Source organism: Orycteropus afer, unplaced genomic scaffold (genome assembly GCF_000298275.1).
Source record: "Orycteropus afer afer isolate SDZICR_OR568_19922 unplaced genomic scaffold, OryAfe1.0 scaffold00306, whole genome shotgun sequence".
Taxonomy (NCBI): Eukaryota; Metazoa; Chordata; class Mammalia; order Tubulidentata; family Orycteropodidae; genus Orycteropus; species Orycteropus afer.
This window is the reverse complement of record NW_006921893.1, coordinates 1,217,351-1,227,822: the sequence shown is the minus strand read 5'-3', so window position 1 is coordinate 1,227,822 and position 10,472 is coordinate 1,217,351.

Below are 10,472 nucleotides of genomic sequence, written 5' to 3'. Positions count from 1 at the left end.
TTAATCTTCTGGATTTCTGTGTGTAGATTTTGTATCATTTCTAATTTTTCATTTATTTTGTCATTTTGTTCTTGTATTGTCTTTCAAAATTGTTCTGGGGTTTTCTCTGTGCTTTCCTCAATTTTGTCAGTGTTTTCCTTGATCTGTCTCTCAATTCATTGAAGGTGCCTGTGTTAGACTAGGTTCTCTAAAGAAACAAAACCAGTAAAGCTTATATAGAGAGAGAAAGAGAAATTTATCTTAGGAAAATGACTCACACACTTATAGAAGCTGGCAAGTCCAAAGTTCTTGGATCAAACGTCAAGCTGGAGGCTTTCCCTGACTCTCGCAGCAGCAGGGACTGAGAAGCTCAAGGCTGGCAAGCAATATACTGGCTGTTGACTCCAATGAATGACAAATCCAAGATCTCCAGGCCGAATGGTGGATTGTTCGCTCTTGGACAGTTGTAAGCAACACAACAGAATCCCAATCCATAGAAGAGTGTCTCTTTTCCCAGGTTATTCCCATAAATATACTGGATGCAGGCCACACCCCTAGGGAAACTCCCTTTAAACATATTGGCTGCTCAAAATATATTCATCTGATCCCATCATGGGAATAACCATATCATAACTGCTTAAACCACACAGAATTGTGGTCCAGCCAAGTTGACACACAGCTCCAACAATCACAGTACCTAAATATAACTCTTTTGAATTTCTTATCAGTGAGTTCCAATGCTGCATCTTCCTCAGGGATGTATTTTGGGTCTGTATCCTGGTCCCTTGTTTCTCCTGCTTTATCTTGCTTCTTTGTGTGGGCTGTGATGCTCTGTTGTCTCCAAGGCATTGTGACATTTTTGTGCTTATATTTAATTCATGATTGTATGTTGGAGTGACTTGCCCATGATTTTTGTTTTCTTTGTTTTGTTTGTATGTTATCTACATAACCAGGGCACTGTGCTGGGCTCCTCTATCCACTAGTTGGAAGCACTTATACACTCACCACCTGTCTCCTTTTCCATTGTCAGCTTCCCGTATGTCCCTGCTGTCCTTGGCAAATGGAGCCTCTTCTTAAGCCCCTGGAATCTGAATGAGAATGCTGTCACTTTAAAATCCAAAATGACCACCACTTGTAAAGATTCAAAATGGCTGTGCCCTCATTCACTTTAAATATTAAAATATATCTATATACATTGTTGTTGTTGTTGTTGTTGTTGTTGTTGTTGTTGTTATGTGCCGTGGAGTCGGCCCCGACTCATAGCGACCCCTCCTTGGGTTTCCGAGGCAGTACCACTACAGAAGTAGGATTGCCCAACCTTCCTTCCGAGGAGTGGCTGGTGGGTTTGAACCGCCAGCCGTCTGGTTAGCAGGCAAGTGTCTTAGCCACTATGCTACCAGAGCTCCTTCTATATACATTAGGGTATTAATTTAAGTATTGATTATGTATAAATGTTTGACCTGGTGGGCAATAATCCATTGCCACCCTTGAGATTCCTTCCCCTTATGGGGGGCCTTACAGAGAAGGGCAGAGCTCCACCAATGCCACAAAGGCCCATGGGCACCAAAATGAACTGTTTCACCCCAGCTGAATTGTGTAAGGGTGGAATTCCATGGGACTCTATCTGAAACCTCTTCCTGACCTAGTCTCCCTTCAGCCTTGGTTTGGATACTGCTCACCCACTCCATGTCCTTGATAATAGTCACCCAAAAACTGAGATCAAAGATGACAGGTGGGATAGCAACTACAGTGCTTCCTAACTATATCTGGATCTGTTACTCTTCACTGAAGTTTTTTCTTAGAAACATTTAGCAGAAAGCCAAAAAATAATAATAATTTAAAAATAATGAGACAAAAAGAGAAGGGAACTATTAGTCATTGAATGCATACTACATGCCAAATGGAATGCATATATTGTGCCAAAAATTATATTAGGAACATTATGTATTTTATTTAATGCACAGATGAGAAAAATGAGCCTAGCAAAACCAAATAATTTGCTCAAGCTCACCCAGCTAGGAATGGGCAACCAAGGATTCAAACCTGTTGAGTCTGATGCCAAAGCTCAAGGTCTCTGCACCAAGTCACAGACCCAAAACACATCCTCCTTCCCTCTGAATGGGTTTCATTATACAAAGAAAGGTCAAAAGCAATGGAGAAGGTAAGAGCAGCAGGAGAAACCTGAGCTGAGATTGACACGATTCCAGGTGATTGGCAAGTTTTTTACTTTCCATCCAGATACTTTAGCATGGAAAAACACACCTTAGTAAAAGAAAGCCAAAGAATGAAAAGGAGTAAAGAATAAAAAGCACAGGGCAGCATTGTGGAATTAGCCTCTTGGCTCTGTGCTTGTTGGGTTCTTGCCCACTGCTCCAGAAATGAATCCCTCTGACCAGTACATGAATATGGGTTCCACTGCATATGAAATTCACAGGCACAGGTCTTCCATCTCTGCCAGACAGCCAACTACAGCTGTAATCTAATCACACTCATGAAGCCCCAGCCAGCAATCTCTTGTTCCCTCACCCTGTCACAAATGCCATCACATTGCATCACAGATTCCCCTCACACGCACAGCCCAGGCAGGACACTGGGACCTGTCTTGGCCACACATTCACAGATCGGCAGGGTCAGCCCTGGTTCTGCACAGTTCACAAAGGCCAAAATCAGCATGAGACTCAGAGGGGCCCCTCCTGGATGGCAGGACTAACTGGTCAAGGGAGATCATGGCTGAGAGGGTTTCTCTTAGCCAAGTTCTGTGTGCCTTGCTGTTATACATTGAAGGTTTGCTCATGAAGAGTTATTAAAGACAAAAATTAAAGAAAAAGAAAGAATCCATGGAAGCCTCTTGAAATGGAATTAATGGGGAAAGAAGTGAGAGACAGTATAATGAAAGCTCAGTAGATTAAATTTAGCTTAATTGGTAAAGAATATCTCCCTTGAGCATTGTGCTCTTTTAAGAACTATCTATAAGGGATCAAATTGACAACAGCAACTTGAAAGATTAGATAGGAAATTTAGAGGTCTGTGAATTTATGTTAATGGAGGAGGAACAATTCAGAAAAGAAGGGTGAGAATGGTTGTACAACTTGAAGAATGTAATCGATGTCACTGAATCGTACATGTAGAAACTGTTGAATTGGGACATGTTCCACTGTGTATATGCTCAACAACAAAAAAAAATTTAAAAAACCAAACTCAACAGAACATCCCAATTTATCATCTGGGTACCATAATGAATGCTGGACCATCAATTGACCAAATATTTAAAAATTAACAGAAGGCACTACCTGATGCAAATTGCTTCGGACACCACCAGCTTGTTCTGGGAGTCAGTATGGTTCTCCCTAGAAAGTCCAAATGCCTCTTGAAATCCTGTGATGAGGATCATGGGAAAATGGGCATTAGTGCCTTTATATTGAGTTCCCATGTTTCCACATGGCCAATCTCATTTGCTCCTTACAAAAATCTTGTAAGGCAAGTAAGTCCAGTGTTATCATCTTTATATAACTAATGAGGAAACTAAAGCACATGAGACCCAAGGTGTTACAATTGATTAATGACAGAGCTGAGCCAAGGACTAAAATCTGGAAAGATGAACCCCCATTTACAGTGATAGTAAACTAGATAATTCAGATCCGTGTCCATTCTGCTGAGAACAAAGCTGTAAGACAAACTAATCTTTAACTAGACAAATGGAAAAAATTCATGAATTTTCTGGAAATGTATAAAAAAGAAGGATATTGCCCAATTCTGTCTGTTGTTTCCATGGTACATTTAATTTGGAAGATCATAGATTTAAAGTCAATAACAAAATTACCCTGCCCTTCTCCTCAGAAGATGTAAAATAATCATTATTATTATTATTATTATAAGTAGTAGTAATGATAAAAGTAGTCTTAATATAGGTACCACTTTGGCCCAGATGAAAAGGTCCCTGGGTGGTGCAAACATTTAGTGCTTGACTAATAACCTAAGGTTGATAGTTCAAACCCTCCCAATGGTGCCACAAAAGAAAGGCCTGGTGATATGCTTCTGTAAAGACTACAGCGAAGAAAACCCTATAGAGCAGTTCTACTCTAATACATAGGGTCATCATGACTTGGTTTTGCTTCAAATGAGTATTTGTCACTAAAGTATGCAAAGGTAAAACAAACTAAAAGAAAAAAATGATACTTTTTTAGAAGTGATTTCTTTGTGAGAATTTTGTTTGCCAGCATATATCTTGATAAAAAAAAAAAGTAGATAAATCCAATAAATAGATGTCAGATTACATTTCTTATTATTGTTTATAAACATTTGTTGTAACAAAATTGATTATCCACAGGAGAAAAAAAAACAAGCAAACAAAAAAAGTCTGCTTAAAGATACCAGAAAGCTAACATAATAGTGTAAATTAACAGTCAGGATACAAGGAAAGGTAGAAGGAGGCCCAGCAAGATGAGTCCATTCTTTGAGTTGTTTTAGACCTGTGGGCATTTGCTAATTTTGCAAGGGGTGGCCAAGAGGCTGAGTGCCACTTCTGACAACCTCACAGGACTAAGGGGCAAAGATTGAAATCTGAAGCCTACTAAAAGTAGGAGACCAGGTAAAACTTCTTTGCTTTGAAAGCAGAAAGACTCTTGCAGGGATTAAAGCCCAGTGTCATGTCTTCTAAAACCCTGAACTAAGACTAATATATTCCTAGGTTGTTGGTACGTAAGCAAACACAAATGATCTTGGGATAAAATAACATTACTCAAGGCCTTCAATTAATTCTGCAAATGATTTTGCAGAAAGAATGTCCAGAACAAAAATTAAAAATAGTAATGCACCAATGAGATAAAATAAAAGAAAAAATAGAAAAATCAACAAACAGAAACAGACTCACAGAGGCTCCAGATAATGAAGTTATCAAAGACTTTAAAGTAACTTTGCTTACCAAGTTCAAGGAAACAAAAGATATTTTATTTGAAAATTTTAGCTGAGAACAGAAAACCATAATAATAATAAAATGGAAATTATAGAAATGAAAAATACAATAACCAAAATCAAAAACTAAGAGGATAATTTTAGCTTTAAAAAATGGTGAAATATTTTAGGTTAGAAGAAATTAGCAAAATAAAATGAGACAAAAGGATAGAAAATATAGAAGATAGAACAAGAGACACAAATGACACAATGAGCCTCACATTTGTGTAATTAAGGGCCAGGAAAAAGGGACAGAAAATACAGCAGCACTAATACTTGAAAAGATAATGGCTAAGGATTTTCCAAAAAAATTAAACATAAATATGACAAGAAAATACAGAAAGCAGCTAGAAGGCTATCCATAGAAAACTCAAGAAACTCAACAAGAAAATTACTGGAACTAACTGAAAGATTCAGCATAGTGGCAGGATACAAGATCAACATACAAAAATCAGGTGCATTCTTCTACATCAGCAAAGAGATCTCTGACAAGGAAATGAGAAAATCAATACCATTTATAATTTAAAAAAACTCACTGCTGTCAAGCCAATTACAACTCATAGTGACCCCTCCTTGGGTTTCTGAGGCAGTATCTCTATGGAAGTAGATTGCCCAGTCTTCCTTCCAAAAAGTGGCTATTGGATTTGAACTGCCAGCCTTCTGATTAGCAGTTAAATGCCTTAGGCACTAAGCCATGACCCCACCTTGGTTTTCCAACGGAAGATAAAATACTTGGGAATAAATCTTACCAGGGACACAAAAGACCTATACAAAGAAAAGTACAAAACACCACTACAAGAAATGATAAGAAATCCATATAAATGGGAGAATATACCATGCTCATGGGTAGGAAAATTGAACATTGTGAAAATGTCAATACTGCCCAAAGCAATCAATACATTCAATATAATTCTGATCCATATTCCATTAGCATTCTTTAAGGACTTGGAAAAAACAATCACTAATTTTATATGGAAAGGAAAAAGCCCTCAGATGAGTAAAGCAATACTGAAGAAGAACAAAGTAGGAGGTCCCACATTGCCGGATCTCAAAACCTACTATACAGCCACAGTAGTCTGGTACTGATACAATGACAGACACATAGACCAGTGGAATAGAATTAAGAACTCAGAAATAGACCCATCCACCTGTGGTCAGCTGATCTTTGGCAAAAGGCTGAAATCCATTAAATGGGGAAGAGATTGTCTCTTTAACAAATGGTGCTGGCAAAACTGGAGATCCATTTGCAGAAAAGTTAGACAAGATCTATACCTCACACCATACATAAAAACTAACTCCAGATGGATCAAAGACTTAAATGTAAAACCTAAAAAAACTCAAAGAAAAAATAGGGGCAAAGTTAGGGACCCTAATATATGTTATCAATAGATTACTAAACATAAATAAAAATGCAGAAACAGCAGAAGATAAACTAGACGACTGGGACCTTCTAAAAATTAAATTCTTATGTGTGTCAAAAGACTTCTCCAAAAGAGTAAAAAGAGAACCTACAGATTAGGAAAAAATATTCAGCAACATATCTGACAAGGGATTTATCTGCCTAATTTCTAAAATTTATAGAAAACTCTAACACCTCAACATCAAAAAGACAAACAATCCAATTTAAAAATGGGCAGAAGACATGAACAGACATTGCACCAAAGAAGACATTTAGGTGGCAAAAAAACTCAAAAAAACAATGAGACATCATCTCATCCCAGCAATTATAGCAAAGTTCAACAAGACAGAAAATTACAAATGCTGATGAGCATGTGGAGAGATCGGGACAATCATACACTGCAATGGGATTGTAAAATAATACAACCACTGCAAAAATCAGTATGGTGATTCCTTAAAAAGTTGGAAATAGAAGTATCATTTGATCCAGCAATCCCATTAAGATATATATCCTAATGAAGTAAGAGCCAGGACATGAATAAATATATGCACACTCATGTTCATCACAGCATTATTCACAATAGCAAAGAAATAAGAACAACTTAAGTGCCCACCAACAGATGAATGGCTCACCAAACTATGGTACATACACACAATGGAATACTATGCAACACTAAAGAATAATGTCAAATCCACCAAACACCTCACAATGTGGATGAACTTGGAAGATATTATGCTGAGTGAAGTAAGTCTACCACAGAGGGCAAATACTATACGAGTTCACTATTGTAAAAAGTCAAGGAAAGGTTTACATATGGAAGGAAATTGTCTTTGTTGGTTACTAGGGAGGGAAGGGAAAATTGCTAGACACACTAAAACAAAAAAAGAGTTCAACACAACAGTGCCCAAGTATAAGGCCCAGGAGTTGGGTTTGGGTTTTTATATTTTGGGTACCTTGATCTTCCACAAAAGAATACATAGTCTTATTATCTGGAGGGCAGAATAGTAAAAACTATAGAAAAATGGTAGCAGCGCTAAAGAAAAACAGGTATAATAAAACTTCTGTGCAACACAAGACTACCAGGTAATAAGGTCTCATTGGTAAAATAGAGCAATCTTTAAAGTAATTACTATTAAACATGAAACAATGACTCTAATAACTTCTATCTACCAAGAGATAGTTATATTTCTACAAATTTTAAGGGTATGCAATAGGAATAAGATAATAAATCTAATGAAGACAATATACAAAAAAAAAGGGAAAAAAAAACAGCTGGCAGGGCAGAAAAAAATGAATTTCCTTACAAAGGAATAGCAATTAGTTGCCAACTTTACATCAGCAACAATGGAAGCCTGCTGATAATAAGATGATAGTTTAATGTACTGAAAGAACTCATGTCTCCTGACTATATGTCCAATTCTTTTTCTACTACACTATGCTGCCATCCAAGCTTTCCATTCTTGGTGGCTTTTAGAGCTAGACAAACCTGAGTTCAAATGCTAGTTGTTTGATGTTTAGCTGCCACTTGTTTTCTGTAAAACACAGATAATAAAATTTAGTTAAAAATTTATGTAAAGCATCTGGCACTTAGCAGCTACTGAGTGAAATTGTACCTCTGCTCCCTCATTTTTTCTCTTTTCTCCCTTGATGTCTCCTCAAATAACCACCTTTCATAAGTTTTATTCCCCTTCTCTGTTTTTTCTTGTACAAAGTCCTAATGATTTGCCGGACATAGGTATATTTATGCCACCAGAGCTCCCAGGTATATTATTCATATTCACACTTTCTGGGGGAATGTTCTGGTTTATCCCATCTCATTTTCCTAAATGACTCTCCCTTTGTTGGGCTCTCCTCATCATTCTTGGTCTGGATCACTCAACTACAGCTCCTATAAACCAGAGCTCATCTCTCTGGCTACCCTACCTCCTGAGAGCCACATATATGAGGGTAGTAACCAAGTGTACTCTCTCTTTTCTGCAGTTACCAGTTGTCTTAGAGATGAAGCATAAACTATATTTTAGAAGGTCTAAAAGCAAGAACTTGGCCGTGATGAGCCTGTTGTTGTTAGGTGCCCTTGAGTCAGTTTTTACTCATAGCAACCTTATGTACAACAGAATAAAACACTTCACAGTCCTGCACCATCCTCACAATCTTTGCCATGCTTGAGCCCATCATCACACCCACTGTGTCAATCCATCTCACTGAAGGTCTTTCCCTTTTTTTGGTAACCCTCTACTGTACCTACCATGATATTCTTCTCCAGGGACTGGTCCCTTCTGCCAACATAAAACCAAAGTATGAGAGACGAAGTCTGGCCATTCTTGCTTCTAAGGAGTATTCCAGCTGTACTTCCTCCAAGACAGATTTGTTCATTCTCCTAACATGGTACATTCAATATTCTTTGCCAACACCACAATTCAAATTCATTTGTAGAGATCCAGAATGACAGAACAGGCAGTCTCCGGGTTATGAACAAGATCCATTTCTGTGTCTTTAAGGATTTGTCAGAGCTTCAAACCAGTTCTGCCCAGTTCAGTAACAGCCAAAGAAGCATCACAGGAACAGACATGAATTTTTTAAATTACAAAGATAGCTAGAATGGGAAAAGTTATAGATTGAAGCCTCGCTAGAAACTTAATCTCCTTCTTACAGAAGAGAGGCAGTGTATGCATTGCATAGCAAAAAAATCTCTTGCCTCAGATTTTGAGCACAGTCCCAAACAGCACTGCTCTGCTCAAACATGGTAGTGCCCCACTCAAACATGGTGGTGCCCCACTCAAACATGGTGGTGCCCCATTCAAACATGGTGGCCAACTGCTCCACTTTGAATGTTAGTTACTGTCCTATAGTCCAGCCAATAATCCAATCTCACGCATCAACTCCTGAAAGGGCTCACTATGCCTCTTCCAAGTCTCCCATTCCAGGGCTTCAACCAGTAATTTTACCCATTCCAGTTACCATCCTGAATCTGCCAAATTGTAAAACTTCAGGTCTGTTCTGTTTCATTTCATTGGCTATGACAGAACCAGCGTAAAGGGCAAGTAGAAGTTGTCCATAAATCAGACGTTTGTAACCTAGACACTGCATGTACAGTCATGTATCATTTAATGTCTACTTTGTTGAAATAGGATGTTATGTGATTTGGACATTGTGTAAACACCTGGGTCCTCGGGATGCATGGCTCCTGGGAACACAGGCCAGGGGCTGCTGTGTGGTGTGCTGTATGGGGCAGCTTCCACTGTGGATGCCTCAGGTAAGCACTAAGCCAGCCCCACAGCCCTGTGAAGGTCACCAGGAGGGGGTTCCTGGTACAGGCCAGTGCAGTAGGGGAGCAGTCTTGGCAACACAGCACCCCTGTCTCCTGCTGGGCCCCACAATGTCTGCTCACCTTGGGCACTCCTCCCAGTGGCAGGAGCACCTGTGCCCCCCAAATAGGGATTAGTGGGGCAGGCTGTCTGCTAAGTCAGGCTGTGGGCACACCCTGGAGGGCACACACTAGACCACAGACATATATGTGGTCAGATGTTGCCTGAACAGACGTTAACATGGTGCATGACTGTAGTTTCTTCATCCAATCATATAACCTTGTGGTACCATTCATTGAGCACCTACCATGGATCAGGCACTACAGTGGGAACAGCAGCTTCAGAGATGAGTAACATATGGTACTTGCCCCCAAAACACTCTCAGTCTATTGAGGAACAAACCATTTCAATATGAGGAGAGCTCAGGTAGCATAGTGCCTAAGGCACTTGACTGCTAACCAGAAGCCTGGCAGTTCAAATCCACCAACCACTCCTCGGAAGGAAGGTTGGGCAATCTATTTCCATAGTGATACTGCCTCGGAAACCCAAGGAAGGGTCGCTGAGTCAGGTCCGACTTGACGGCACATAGCAACAACAACAACAAGTACCGAAATAGAGTTTGATAGAGTCAGGGTGGGGAAAACTGACTTGAGCAAAGACAAGACCAGTCCTGGGCCCACTATTCTTTCTCTACACTCACCCTGAATAATCTCATCCATTGCCATGGCTTTAAAAGCCAATTATATGGTCCTATAAGTTTATGTGAATGATCAGAATTCCCAGGTGTATAGTAGAGCTGACAAGGGGCAAGGTTATGGTCATTGCTTGGTCACAGCCAG